At 46.2% G+C, this 15,862-nt stretch overlaps 1 pseudogene; it reads left to right on the top strand.

Moving 5' to 3' along the window:
- The first annotated feature begins 6,538 nt into the window (after nt 1-6,538).
- LOC139263582 (U2 spliceosomal RNA) lies at nt 6,539-6,770 on the top strand (annotated as a pseudogene).
- The last annotated feature ends 9,092 nt before the right edge of the window (nt 6,771-15,862 follow it).

The following is a 15,862-nucleotide window of genomic DNA, read 5'->3' as shown; positions in this document are numbered from 1 at the left end:
GCCAGAGGGAAACAGTACAAATCCCAGGAGGTGATAAAGAGTCTGTACATGGTACTGGTATGACCATACCAAAAAGAAGAAAAGACTTGGATTTATATAACGCCTTTCACATCTACCGTACGTCTCAAAGCACTTTACAGCCAATGAAGTACTTTTGGAGTGTAGTCACTGTTGTAATGCAGGGAACATGGCAGTCAATTTGCTCACAGCAAGCTTCCACAAACAGCAATGTGATAATGACCAGATAATCGGTTTTTATTATGTTCATTGAGGGATAAATATTGGCCAGGACATCGGGGAGCACTCCCCTGCTCTTCTTTGAAATAGTGCCATGGGATCTTTTACACCCACCTGAGAGAGCAGACCGGAACATAAATATCCAATTCTGGTCTCTGTACTGCAACAAAGATATCAAGGCATTGGAGGCAGTGCATAAAACTGGCACATAATTGAAAGAATCCGTGCTAAGATGAGAGGTTGAAGAAACTGTGATTATTTACTCTAAAGAAGAGACATTGCATTGGGAAAATTTGTTAAATCTTCAAGATTCTTTGGGGAATAGATAAATTGAATTCTGATAATATATTCAAGATTGCAAAAACTCTAGAGCCAAGGGACATGAACTCAAGCTCAGGAGAGGAAAGGTGCATAGTTTAGAAATAATTGCTTCAAGCAGAGGATGGTGAATGAGCAGAACAGATTGCCCAGGGAGGAAGTGAAAGCTGATCACGTGGAAACATTGGGCTCAATTTTCCCCAGTATTTGCACTGTTTTTTTTGGAGCAGGCTGCTTTTTCTGACCTAACCAAGTTCCTCAGTCAATTTGCACCAGCGTAACTCAGTTAATTACGAATTTTTTAAGTCAGTTTTTTTTCAGCCAAAGGGGATGTAACCAGCCACCAACGCCACTTCTGGCCATTTAGGGAAGTTTGGCCAGCTGAGAGTTACTGCAGTTCTGATTAGGCCAGCATATGTGGCCTGTCCTAAAAAACCTTCCCTAGAGTTAAGGACATCGGCGCAGGTAAGGAAAGCGGTGCAGCAGATGGCCGGACACACTGAAAGAATTGAAAAACACATAGCAGCAACTTACCTCCAACCCTGCCCCAAGGCTGTCAGAGAGAGAGAGAGAAAAAAAACCTGAACCGGTGACTGAAAGTAGACCGGGGTTGGTGGTAAGTTGGTGCTATGTGTTTTTCAATTCATTTAATGTGTTGCGAGGTGGCTGTATGCTTCACTTTGCAGTCTCAGCTCGCATTGTGTCCCTGGTTACCATGGCAGCCCAATCTTTTTGGCGCAGATCAAGGCTCCACCCCCCTTGGGTTAGGCCACGCCAAAATAAAGAGATCCAACGGGGAAACTTACAAGACTTTTTTTTTTGGCATACTTGGGCCCGAAAAAATCAGGTGTAACTCTTCAAGTACGCCAAAAAAATGCTTTGGGGAAAATTGAGCCCCTTGAAAGGAGAATTGGACAGATATTTAGGGAGTGGTCGATTGAGAATTATTAATTTTTGGGAGCAGCCAGATGTAACGCAGTGTCTTTTATGGTTGTATACTTTCCTATATATTTGTGCTTTTTGAAGTAAGTTTTGAGAGGAAAACTAATTTATGCAACTAAGTACAAAGAGATGCTGAGATGGAGATAGAATGAGAGAAACTTAAACAGATAGAGTGATGGAGACACACATGCAGATGGAGAAAGAGACATTGATAGGCGCAGTGAGCCCATCTCATCACCGAGAGCATGCAGAAAACAAGTGCAGGCAGCGGAAAGAGCGTGTGGCAAACCAGTCCCACCCACCCCTTCCCTCAACGACTATCTGCCCCACCTGTGACAGAGTCTGTGGTTCTCGTATTGGACTGTTCAGCCACCTAAGAACTCATTTTAAGAGCGGAAGCAAGTCCTCCTCGATTCCGAGGGACTGTCGATGATGATGATGATGATACAGAGTAATAAATTAACATATGGCCCCGATTTTAACTTAAACACTTGATCGTTCCTCCTGTGGCAAGGATCCTTGATGTCGCCAGTTGTCACTTTTGAGTCTGAGAATATGTAGCCCTTAGTTGGTTCCACAGTTAAAATGGAGTGGTTAGCCTTACTGTGCCTGCATTCAGACAAGTAAAAAAGGTGGAAGGCAGGAACCTGTTGGGAATGTGACGTAAACCCCCACCCGGCCATCTTGACCTCCTCCTCCTGTAAAATTCCCGCTGGGTGGGGTGGGGAGTGGTTAAGATCAGCTCCAAAGAAAGAGTACAGATACAGACAGAACATACCATAGGAGATCAACTATGATTATGGCAAAAAATTTGGGCCGGAATCTTCCCAGCCCTGCGAGTGTGGGTTTGTAGGCGGGCCCATTGTCAAAATGGCCGTGATTGACAGCAGGTCAGGATCCTGCTCTGAACCCGCCTCCATGTGAGTTTCTCAACTGTCATGTCAGCATTCGGATAGCAAACCCGAAAGCAAGCAACAGAACAGGTAATTAACACCATTAATAGGTTCTTAAATGCTAGTTAAGAAACCTAAAAGCAGACAATCTTTTGGCGGCTTTGCCATCTCATTCATGCCAGGTAAGTGTATCGGGTTCTCAGTGACTCTCAATTGCTTTGGCTAGTTGGCAGTTGCAGAAGTGGTATAAAAGCTACCAATTCACAGTTGTTCATTTTCCAATGTCAGAAACTGAAGTCTTCAGGATTTGGAAATTTATTTTGAGCTGTATGCACCAGCTCCATAAAGCATCCCTGCAATGTCCAACCCATTCCTTTCACACTCATCACCATTCTGGGGGGCACCCTTATGTCTGACCATTCACTACAACATAGTAAGCCACTTCCAAAGGTTCACACAAATCTGTCCAAGAACACAAAGTCTTGAAAATAAAGATTTTAATGTTTGACCACACATCAACATTAACTATACATGAACATTGGCTAAAAGACCCAAGTGCCTGCTCTTGTGTGTTGTTAGTTGGTATGATTGGACAAGGATTAGGGTGAGTGCGAGGGGTGGCTAATGAAATGGGGAACTGATAATGTAGATAGATAGGAGGGGTGGGTGGAGGTGCAAGGTAAGTTTGTATGAGTAAGGATGTGCAGGAGTAGGGTAGGGAAGGCAGAGTAATGGGGATGTGGAGTGACACAGCAGGATGAGGTTGAGTGTGGCTTTGCAGTAACATTTTGTGATCTACTGAGATCATTGAAAGGTTTGCGCCACTGCAGCCAGCTCCTCCTGACAACATCCCTGTTTGTGCCCGCATGTGCAACCAGGCTGCGTTGGTCTCCTGGAAAGGTCTCTTCCACCCATTGGAATGGAAGAGAACCTCCTTGCATACTGTGACTCCCTCCATAAGTATCTGGAGGGAGTCATGGAGGAGCCTGGATGCAGCCGTGTGTAAGAATAAAAGTGTTTAGTGATGACAAAATTGATTCTGTGTATGTATAAATGTTGAAAGTGTAGATTATATGGAAAGGCTGCAGTTTGAAGAGACAAAATGGATACCTTCTCCAAGTTCACGTCTCCATGGCTTTGAAACTCACTAAACTAGAAAAGATGTTAATTGGAAAGCCATTAACCTAATCAAGAGAGGCACCGGCCCTCCAGACAGACACATGTATGAGGAGAAGCCAATCGGGAATGGCCCTGGAACCAAGACCCAATCCTGGGGCTTTCTGAGGAACAATGAACTTAAGGGATATAAAAACCCAAGCACAGATTACTCTTTCTCTTCTCTTCTCCTTAGCACATGGCAAAAGCAGGACCTACCTCTACAGACAAAGAAGCAGGTCATGTGCTTTGCCAGAGGGAAGTAAAGTATACCGTTTTTATTGTAACATCATTGTATCTGTTGTAACTAAGTCGATCCGTAGGACAGCTGACGACTGCTGATAGATGTGCATGTGTGTGTGTTTAATAAACTATTCCAAATTGTTTTAAAAGAATCAGTCTTACTGTCAATTTAATGCCAGAGATTTAGAAATCTTACAAATTGGGGGCTCGTCCGGGATCTGGCGAGACAGCTTTTGATGATTCTTTTGAACAATTGGAAATTTCGGGAGTTGCGATTCTAACCTGTGTTGCAAAGTATAAATTATAAATGATTAAACGATTTGGGAGAATTGCATCTTAAGGAGCAGCCGTCTGGATAACTGGAGCTATTTAAGTGGGGATCCACCACTGGTTAAATTCAAAAGACACAGGAAGAAGGGATCGGTCATGAACAGAAAGCCAACAAAAATAAATGTTGAAATAGTTTATCAGGAGAAGTTGTCCAAAATGTTATCCATAACGGACATAGAAGAGTTACAGGCACAGGCACCGTACTTCCGTAAGGGCCAATATGCGTCCTTTGGGGAGCACGTGGCATTTATCCAGGAAAAAGTAGATCAAGGAGAGCTAAGGCCAAAACGGGCAAATGGTCTCTTGGCATTCAGCGCAGTTTATTGTGCCCGGAGAGATGAGGAATTAATGATGCAGGACGCCAAAGTGATCCAAGATTTAAAATAACTACAAGTAAAGAGATTCAGAGTGTGAAAGAATAAAGGGCAAAAGAGACACAGGATTTAAAAGAATTGCAAGTAAAAGAGATTCAACTAAAAGAAAAAGAGTATCAAGGTATAAAACAACAAAAGGAAGAAGGCCTCCAACTTGTGAAGCAGTTAAAAGAGGGAAAAATACAGCATTTAAGACAAGAAATTGGTCAATTAAACCACAGTATTAGGCAATTAGATGGAGGGGCCGAACAGGCAGCTTCGTTGCTACAACAACAAAGCCTCTCAAATTTAAATGCCACAGCAGCCGTCATTGAAGCAAATGAAAACAAATTAGAGTGAAAAAAATATAAATTGGAAAACTTGGGGCTCCAGCAAGAGATAGAAGATGCTAGGGGTGCATTAAGGGAAGTAATTAAGAAGCCGGATAGGGAGGCAGATCACTCCCAGTGCCAACTAGAAATAGCGAGGCTAAAAAGTAAGTTAGGGGAGCAGCAGGCCCTGGTATCCACAGTACCACGGGGAGCTATAACAGAGACAACAGAAGGGGACAAGGGGGAGACAGATTGGGAAGAGGAAGGCAGTCAGTATAATCCCCAGGGTGGTGGTGTAGGATGGGATACCTTGGAGACACAAGAGCCAATTGTAGCTCTGGTAACCACTTCTTTATGACGTAATACGCATAGTCATATCACCAGTAACCATACCAACTCACGGCCCATATCTGGTGCTGACGCCGCGGCGTGTAGCCACGAGTTGGGGCCCATTAATGATGAGGACGACCCACTAGTAGTTAATAGGAGGTGGGCAAATTTCAGGAGGGGTCACCCCGAGTTGGAAGAGAGAGATTTAACATGAGTCCTCTTGGTCTGTTCCACTTCCCTAAAAGATAATGTGCCAGACGCAGTCCTCCAGCCTGGCACAGCGGCCGATGCACTCATGACCGAGATCCTAAACTATTTAGAGATCCAAAACTTGAACTTACTGGCTGTGCTTAATCAGACCAAGCAGCACCCAGAAGAGACCCATAGAGCCTTCAGTAATCGCCTGTACGATATCTATCAACGGAACCAGAACCAGGCACCTGCAAATGCTACAGTAGGAAAGAATCAGGAACAATTTAAATTGATGTTCCAGACCCAATTTCACTCTTTAGTTAAAACCACCCAGGGCATAGCCATGAGGCCCACCAATCAGTGGACAGATATACAGACCAGCGCTCAAATAGCTTGGGAGATGGTAAAAGACCAGTTAAATGTAAAGTCACCACCCACTGCAAATAAACCAGTGTCAGTGGTGGAGGGATCTTGAAACTTCCCCTTTAAGGGACAGTGATTTAATTGTAAGAAGGTAGGCCACCTAGCAAAAGATTGCATCACACCCAGACCGGCACCGAACCATGATGCAACACATAGATACCTCCCGAGGGGCGAACCCAAACCCTCTGGGATGGAACAACAATTGGCTCAGTTACTAACCCTTCTAAAGAAGGACGAATCCAAGCTCTCTGACAGATCAACGATTGGACCAGTTGATAACACTCGTACAAACCCAAATTGCCACGGGGAGGATGCAAAATCATTTACCGGTGCACACAATCCCCGATGCACACTCATTAGAGAGACCCATTCAAGTATCGATCCTATGACAGGATTCGGCCCCCAAAGATTGGTCGGAAGTGGGGTTCCGATGTGATGGTAGAGGGAGACCAGTAGTCCTTGTTGTCTTAAAAGGGGCAGGCAGCAGATTATGCTTATCGATACTGGCTCAGCCATTACCATCATCCACACCCCATACCCTGAACGCCATGCTGCGGCGGACAAGGGTTGTATGACCCTTAAAGCGTTTGACATTTATACAACCACCGCGTATACAGGGAAGGCCACTGAACTTCAGTTGGGAGGCCTCACCTGTAAGGTTCCAGCTCCGATGCTGTTGACCACCCCCGCCGGAAGAGGAATTGTAGGGACTGATGTGTTGGATCAGTATGGCGCGGTGATAGATTATAATCAGGCCTATGTTAGGATGGGATTGAGAGATAAGGCAGGAGTGCCTTCTCGGCCTTTTGGCTAAGATCATGCGTAACTGACCTGACCAGCCACCATGACCTCCGGGTGGTTCTCCCTGGATCAGGAAGGTATATGCTTGCTTTTTTGGAAACAGGAGGTGGGTGGGGTGGCTTGACCCATCCACCTCCACGGAGGTGTGTGGGGGACCTGACCCATCCACCTCCATGGCACGAACCTGGTATTGCAGTACTTCCAGGAACGGTGCAGTGGCTCTAGGCCTTTTGGCTAAGAGCATTGGCGCAGAGTGATCCTTGGCGTGTGCAAGGTGACTTCTGGCGTTTGTGATTTGACAAAGAATTGGAACGATTGGCTACGAATTTCAAAAAAAAAAAGATAAGGCAGGAGTGATAGAAATTTCAGATGCTCACTCTGCTTTTACTATTATAAAGCCATCTGAGTATGACCCTCCGGGGAGCAAAAATGAAGCTGTGGCAAAACTAATTCAGGAACACCTAGCGGTGTTTGCCACATGCAAGCATGACTGTGGAAAAATGGCAGGCGAAGAATCTATTGAGGGACCTCCCCTACTGATTCACTAAACAGTACCCCATCCCAAGGGAGAGTCACCCTTACACCCGAGACACCATAAAATCCCGAGTCAAGCAGTGTGTTCTTAGGGCAGGCACTTTCACGATCAATTCACCCACATGGCCGGTTAAAAAGCCTGATAGCAGCTGGCGACTGACTATTGATTACAGAAAGTTAAATTCTGTAACACCAGCCTGCTCACTGGTAGTAAGAGAAACTCCCACCATATTATCTCAAATTCCTGCTGGTTTCAAGTACTTCTCGACCTTCGACATTGCCAATGGATTCTGGAATATCCCTGTTAAGAGGGAAGACCAGTACAAATTTGCGTTCACAATTGGGGACCAGAACTACACCTGGACATGCTTGCCTCAGGGGTTCCACAATGCCCCTACGATATTCCACAAAAGAATGGCTGCAATTTTTAAAGACTTTTCCCGCCCTACCTGCTTGCTGTAGTACGTAGGCGACCTACTACTGGCAACCGACAGCATGGAGGAGCATCTGTCCCTTTTGCACGAACTTTTGGCATTGTTGGCTCAAGCAGGCTAAAGGTGAATTCCCGTAAGGCTCAATTAGTAAAAGAGCGGGTCACCTTTCTAGGAGTGTCCATTTCTCCAGAGGGATTATCCCCCGACTCTCACAAGGTGGAGATAATACAGCGACTGCCATTACCCACTTCCAAAACAGCCCTACGATCATTCTTGGGTTTTGTGGGGTACCAAAGGAACTTTATCCCAGGCTTTGCAGAGTGTGCAAAGCCCGTGTATGATTTAATAAAACTGCAGGGTGATGATATACATCTGGCATGGACTGATGCTCACACCCAGTCCGTGGCTAAATTAAAAACTGCAGTGATACAGGCCGCATGTCTGATCCCTCCTAATCCCACGCAGCCCTTCCATTTGGAGGTCGGTGCCCCAGAACAAAGCCCCACTGCATTTCTGTGCCAAGCGCGAGCTGATCGATTACAGTCCATTGCATATGCGTCTCGAATCCTGCAGGGGGCAGAAAAGACGTATACCGCATGCGAGCGCCACCTACTGGCCGTCTTCTGGTCAGTACATAACTTTACCTTTATTACTGAGTTACAGGCTACAATCCTGCACAGCGGACACACAACTCTGAAACTACTGATGAAACTTGGAGATTCGCTGATTTCCTCGCAGCGCCTCAGCAAATGAACATTGGAATTTATGGAAAGAGACATTGATACCATTTCAAAACCCACCATATTGCTGCCACAATTTCTGATCTAGGAGGGGGACCCGCATGAATGTCAGTTACCCCTGATTAACTTTGAGACTCATCCTGTGCAGAAAGAGCCCATACAGGGTGCCCCAGATGTCTATATCCATGGGCCCTCATATCACATTGAGGGATCCCCTCACACCGGGTATGCTGTGGTATTGCCAGAAAGAACCATCCAGCGAAGATATAACAGACAGTCTTCACAATATGCAGAAATCGCCGCACTTCTAACTGCTGTAAAGGAGACCTCAGATAGGCCCATGAATATTTGGTCCAATAGTGCCTATGCTATAAACACCATGCTCTCCTTGCCCCTATACCACAAAAATGACAATCATACGATAGACGGTAAGGCCCTGGTCCATTGGCTCTGGTTACGCCTGCTCTGGTCATATCTTAAACAGCGATCTCAGCCTTGCTCCATAGGAAAGGTAGCAGCCCATAGAAAAGGGGGTCTACGTAGTGAGGGAAATTCCAGAGCAGACAGAGCAGCCAAGGACACTGTGATTGATGGGGAGATAGAGGATATAGTTGTTGAGCCCTGCAATGCTGTTAGCAAGGCGTCCCCAACAGATCTCCTAAATTTAAAATCCCTGCTGCAGCAATACTGGTCATATGCTGTTGTAAGCACCTGGCACGAGGAAGACAAACCCCTTCCTCAACCAACAGCCTGAGCTCCCAATACCATACTAGCCACTGTGTTCCACCAGAGGTGGGCCAGGAACTGCTCTCCCTCTTTCACTCCCACCCCACAGCAGGGCACTATTTGGCCCTGGTAACCTTCTGTAAGGTAGCATCCACAACTTGGTGGCCTTCCATGAGGGAAACAATCGACCAATACGTGACACGATGCCTACCATGCCTGCAACACAATCCTCCCGCATGCACTAACAGAGCCTTGCTTCAAAGTGCACCCCCACCTCAAGGGCCATGGACTCACCTCCAGATAGACTTCATTGGGCTACATCCACAGACGCAAGGCAATTTTCAGTATGCCCTTCTGAGCACAATTCACTAAATGGATCGAAGCATTTCCCTGCTGCTCCAACACCGCAATCACAGCAGCCAAAACATGATTGAATCATGTGTTTTGTAGATGGGGGTGCCAGTACAAGTGGACAGCGATCAAGGTTCACACTTTACCGGTTAAATTTTTACTCACCTGCAGGAAATGTTGGGGATAAAACACAAATTACATATTGCTCACCACCCCCCAGTCATCTGGAGGGGTCGAAAGGGGGAACAGGACCCTCAAGTTAATGTTAAAAAAATTGTATGCAGACCACCCCACTCAATGGACTAACATGCTGCCAATGTGCTTAATGGCAATGAGGTCCACACCTCATAGAACAATAGAGGTCTCCCCATATCAGGCCAGGATGGGGAGGCTCATGAGAACACCAGGCCAGCTAACACTAACAGGGATGAGTCCCCTGACAATGAAACCATGTAGTTCCAAGTGGCTGGAACAAGTGGTAGATTACACCGATCAGATCGATTTGTGGCCACCAAATTGGGGAAGTCAAAAAGACAAATTGAAAGGTACTTTGAGAAGAAAGTCCGTCCCTTTGTATACCAGATGGGAGACTCAGTAATGATTCCAAATTATGGGAAAAAGAAGCTGCCTTTGAGCCCAGGTGGTAGGAACTGTATACGATTATAGAGCGATTGAATCCTGCGGTTTATTTGATTCAGTTACCGGGGAAAAAGGGCGTTAGGTACAAGAAGCGGTTTCACATTAATCAGTTAAAAACTGCCAAAGAGTAAATACTGCACTGATCTTGTTTCCCATAGACCATGTTATGGATCCTCACGATTGTCAGGACGATACCGGCCACGACCGAAGCCGAGGGAAGATGGAAAAGCGGGAGCTGCAGCATGACTCACGAACAACATCAATCATCAATGTGCTTTGAGAAGCGATGGTGCACCGAAGATTGTATTATAGTAAATCCCCTACATGTGGCATACACCTTACAAGGTGGGGAGCAAGTCAGGCCATGCACTTTTCTCTCTCTCACTAAGTTTAATACCCATTGTACAGCGGTCATCCACCTCACAGAAACATAAACAGCAGAGCTATCAGAACCCCTTCAATGTTTATGATATGTGAGTCCTGAGGAGATAAACCATATGAGGAGTCAATAAGGATATTTCCCCTCAAGATGGGGAGTTTGTAAGAATAAAAGTGTTTAGTAATGACAAAATTGATTCTGTGTATGTACAAATGTTGGAAGTACAGATTATATGGAAAGGCTGCAGTTTGAAGAGACAAAACCTTCTCCAAGCTCATGTCTCCATGGCTTTGAAACTCACTAAACTAGAAAAGATGTTAATTGGAAAGCTATTAACCTAATCAAGGGATGGCACCAGCCCTCTAGACAGACACATGTATGAGGAGAAGCCAATCAGGAATGGCCCTGGAATGAAGACCCAATTTGGGGCTTTCTGAGGAACAATGAACTTAAGGGATAGAAAAACCCAAGCACAGATTACTTTCTCTTCTCTTCTCCTTCGCACACGGCAAAAGCAGGACCTCCCTCTACAGACAAAGAAGCAGGCCGTGTGCTTTGCCAGAGGGAAGTAAAGTATACCGTTTTTATTCTAATATCATTGTATCTGTTGTAACTTAGTCGATCCTTGGGATAGCTGATGACTCTGATAGAAGTGCATGTGTGTGTGTTTAATAAACTATTCCAAATTGTTTTAAAAGAATCAGTCTTGCTGTCAATTTAATGCCAGAGGTTTAGAAATCTTACATGTGTACCTTTGTACAGTGCTGGTCAGTGTTTCCAGTAGCTCAATGTTGCAAAAGACTGACAGATGAACTGTCAAAAAATAGTTAGGCATGGTCCCTTTAAGGAAACCGGCTGATGACACACCAACAGATGATGTCATGAAACTGGCTTCCAATTAATTGGCCGGGAAACCTGCCCCAGCCACGGAAGATTGCTGCTCGAAGGTGGGCTGCAGCTGGGAGCGCGTTCCCCGCACACAGCCGATGTCACCCACATCCAACCCACACCTGTTGCTGAAATTGCTGCCTTGGTGTAGGAAAAATTGGAAAAATGAAGATTGCTGACTGAGCAACTGTTACAGTGACCGGCTAGACATTTCCTTCACTCCAAGTCACACATCATCCTGACTTGAACTATGCCGTTCCTTCATCGTCGCTGGGTGAACTGTTATGATGGGATACAGGGTGGAAATATTGCAACACTACAGGCTAATTTTCCATGTTTGTGCTACCAGTAGGGAGCTTCACCTCGTGGCCATACATACTGACCCAAATTTTATGTCCATTAATTTTACTAGATGAAGCATAATAGGCATTGCACTTATGTTCTCCCGATGCACAGCTGACAGGGGACAACCCTCCAATAGCGTAAACCCAGACAATCATCCTTTGCATCTTTTTCCCCTCATAGCGCTATGATAAAGTATTCTGTACACTTGTAGGGCTCAAATTTCGGCCTGAGTTGCTCCTATTTTTTTGGAACAAATAGTTTAGAATGGAGCATCTTAGAAATTGCAATTCTCGGCGTTTAGTTTGCTCCAGTTCTAGTGATTTAGAATACTTTCATTTTCGAACAGATTTTTTTTCAAAAGGGGGCGTGTCCAGCCACTTACGCCTGTTTTGCAAGTTTAGGCAGCGAAAACTTACTCCAAACTAACTTAGAATGGAGTAAGTGTAGATTTTTGCACGCTCAGAAAAATCTTGCCTACACTTTATAAATCAGGCGTAGGGAACGAAAGATTGGGGGGGGGGTGGGAGAGAAGGGGGTTTACAACCATTAAATACTTCACTTTTACAAATAAAGAGCCATCATCGATAATAAATGATAAATAAATCAATAAAACAACCAATAAATCAATCAAAAAAAATTTTTTTAAAATAAATTTAAAAAAATAATTAAAAATCAGTCAATAAGTAAAAAATTAAGTTTCTACTCACCTACTGCAGCCCCCGGAGCCCTCCAACAGCATGCTGGGATGGAACAAGGCCCTCCCAGGAGATGCCGGTCAGGCGGGCCGCGCCGCCGCCGCCGCCACTTTGGGCGGGGCCCGAACCCAGCAGATGATCACCGCCGCCGAGGACTTTGGGCCGGGCCCACCCCCAGCGAGATGCCGAGTGGGCGGGTCCCACCGCCGCCAACAACGCTGAAGCCCGCACCGAGAAGCCGGGCCGCCACCGAGGACTTCGGGCGGGGCCCACACCGAGCAAGATGCCAGACGGGTGGGCCCCGCCGCCGACGAGGTAAGGGCTGTCAGGCCACTTGGCCTGGGATAGGGGCGACGTCCCTTCGGCCAGGGATAGGGTCGTCGCCCGGAGACAGGACGCGCTGGGAGGGCCAGGAGCTACTGTGCAGGTGCGCAGCGCCCCCAGCCGCGCCAAGCTGGCAACGGGCCTACAGATATCGGAGAATCGCGTGGTAAGTATTCGGCGCAATTTTTGTTCTACAAATTAAACGGGCCTCTCCGATGTGTGCCGTTTTAGCGGGAGTCCGAAACTTGAGCCCGTAGTACTCACCAATATAATGCACCTTCCATTCGCAGTTCTTGCCATTGATAAATTTACAGAAGTATCTGTAGGTTACACAATTGAATTCCCATTACACAAGAAGTATAAAATTCCTGAGATACTTTCCAGAGGTTCAGAAATAATAGAAGATTTAGGAGCATCTCCTTGGAAGTACTAACAGCTACCTAGAATCATTTAATAAAGCTTTCATGTACTTCAGACTTACAGTATATCGTAGTAGCAATGCGTTACACTACCAGAATACAGCTACTGTAAAAATAGAAATATTGCACTTGGAAGATTTCCAGAAATATTTTTATGAGGAATATAAAACATGGTTCAGTCGATGGTTAAGAGAGAGTCTGTGTACGTTTCTAAAATTCACTTAACTAGAACTATGGCAAGATGGATCGACAGCAACTCTGAAACAACAATGTCTAGATTTTCTGCACCACCGAAAATGCCCAGCATTTGGAGCCCACTCACACACCCAAGGTTTTAAGCCGCGATTAAAATATTGCACAGCTGGAGGTGCATGGCATCACCTATTTCATTGCGAGAACAGGAGAGTAGGAAGAACTGCACCAATAAAAATGATTTTTATTCCTCCTGCAAGGATTGTTTATAATTCTTTTTTAAATCTATGAAACATTTATGTCTGCTTCCTGTTGGTTATTGAAATTCAATAAAGCTTATTTTGCGCAGCCTCGACCCTATTGGACATAGGGTCACAGCACAAAATTGCCCCTGATTTAGCTCTAATTGGCAATTGCACTCAAAGAAGCCATGAAAGAAGAAAGAAAGGGGTCACAATTCGGTTGCTAACGCATGCTGATAACACCAGTGTTAGGTGTTAACTGGGAGTTAGACATTTAGGAGTGGAGGTCGGTGCTGTTTACGCCTGACGCAAAATTCGGTGATAATTTTTTAAGGGTGTTAAAACGTAATGTTCCGCCGGCTAGCGTCATGGAAATCATGAAGTCAGTACGCATGCAATGCCTCCTTGACACCCTTCTCACCACATTCACTTTTGCCGCCTCACTTAACGGATTGTGTCCATGATGCCTGAAAAAGTTGGATGGCACAAGGTGGAGAAAATAATCTGGGGTGTTATGTAAAGGGTGTTGCAGCCAGCACTCAGAGGTCTCGGTCAGTGCTGTGTTTGATGCTCGCACAGAGAGTAGGATGTTGGTGCCGTACTTCTGTTGACTCGTCAGATTCAGTACTAGTATCTCAGACACATTGTTGGGTTCCATATCAGAAAAAAATGAAAGTTGGACTTCGCTGTATCCTCTGCAAAGTGATGTGGGCAGTGACGGCACACCATGTCATCCTGCGGTGACAACTTGAAAGGCGCCGGCTGCAGAGATAGCTTAGGGCACATGTGGATCCTCCCCAGAGGAGAGGCTCCAGATGGCGGGGCAGGAGGCTGCCCAGACGCAGGCTTTACCGTTCATATTACCCTAATCTTGAGATATCTGAGGAGCACTGCTTAAGAAGGCTGAGGTTCTGCAAGGAGGTGGTCACGGAGCTTTGCAACTTTCTGCAGACATACCTGGCAGATGACATCGGCACCAGGACCTCGCTGTCTGTCATGTATTCAACCAGCATTGTAACCCATGTATAAACTGACCTAAGTTGTACATCGTGAGAACAATGACCACTAGGTGGGACACACTCTTAACCTGGACCTTCAGGTATAAAAGGGGAAGTTCCACCCACCTTCATCACTTGAGTGCTAAGGAATAAAGGACAGGTCACAGACTGACCTTCTCTCAAGCATGGGCCTCGTGTGCATTTATACTGTGTAGTAAGGACGTATCAATGGCGACAAGAAACTGGGATTTAAACCACGCGAGCATGGCCACTAGCAGAACAGACGAGAGGTACTGTGTTAAGGAATGGTTGGGACAGAGATTCAACATTGTTAAAGCAGCACACAGTTCTCCAGGCAGACAAGGGCAGTCAGGCATGCCCCAACATGTAGTCGAACCCAGAGGGGGAGTTCGACAGAGACAATGGCAAGCTGAACAGCGATTCACGCCATTGCAAGGGACAATGCAGCCAGTAATGGGGCCATCAACACCTGTTAATGGTGCACTCAAGGACAATAACAGGGGCAGTCAGGGACGATCGACTGGCAAGGGACCTTTTGTTTCAAACCGCAACTCATGCTGGAGGCGTGGAGGCATACATTCAGCCGGAGTTTGCAGAGATGAGCAAAATACCTGCAGAAATTGCAGAAATGGACACTGGGGGAAATCGCTGGAAGCTAAAGTTCAGCGAGTTCATGTGGAGTACGTATACAGTTCATACACCAGGACGCCACCGATAATGATGAAAGTGCTCCTCAATGGCATCCCAGTATCAATGGAGCTAGACACGGGTGCCAGCCAGTCCCTGATGGGTATCAAACAGTTCGAAAAGTTGTGGGCATCCAAGGCCAGGAGGCCAAAATTATCGCCAATTGACGCACAGCTACGGACTTACACAAAGCAGATCATTCCGGTGCTAGGCAGCGCCACGGTAGTCGTGACCCACAAAGATTCGGAGAACAGGTTGCCACTCTGGATTGTCCCAGGGGACGGTCCCGCACTACTGGGGAGGAGTTGGCTTGCTGTCATGAACTGGAAATGGGGCGATGTCAATGCAATTTCCTCTGTGGAGCGAGTATCATGCTCACAGGTCCTGGACAAATTTGACTCATTATTTCAACCCGGCATTGACACTTTCATGGGGGCCAAGGTAGTGATTCACATAAACCCGGACGCCAGAACAGTACACCACAAGGCCAGAGCAGTGCCGTACGTGATGCGGGAAAAGATAGAAGGCGAATTGGACCGCCTGTTGAGGGAAGGCATCATCTCGCCAGTCGAATTCAGTGACTGGGCGAGCCCGATTGTGCCGGTGCTCAAGGCAGATGGGTCGGTCAGGATATGTGGCGATTACAAGGCCGCCATCAATCGGGTGTCACTCCAAGACCAGTACCCGCTAGCGAGAGCG

The sequence above is a fragment of the Pristiophorus japonicus genome, chromosome 4 (genome assembly GCF_044704955.1).
Source record: "Pristiophorus japonicus isolate sPriJap1 chromosome 4, sPriJap1.hap1, whole genome shotgun sequence".
Lineage (NCBI taxonomy): Eukaryota > Metazoa > Chordata > Chondrichthyes > Pristiophoridae > Pristiophorus > Pristiophorus japonicus.
The sequence above is the reverse complement of the archived record's forward strand: the minus strand, read 5'-3'. Positions and strand labels throughout refer to the sequence as shown.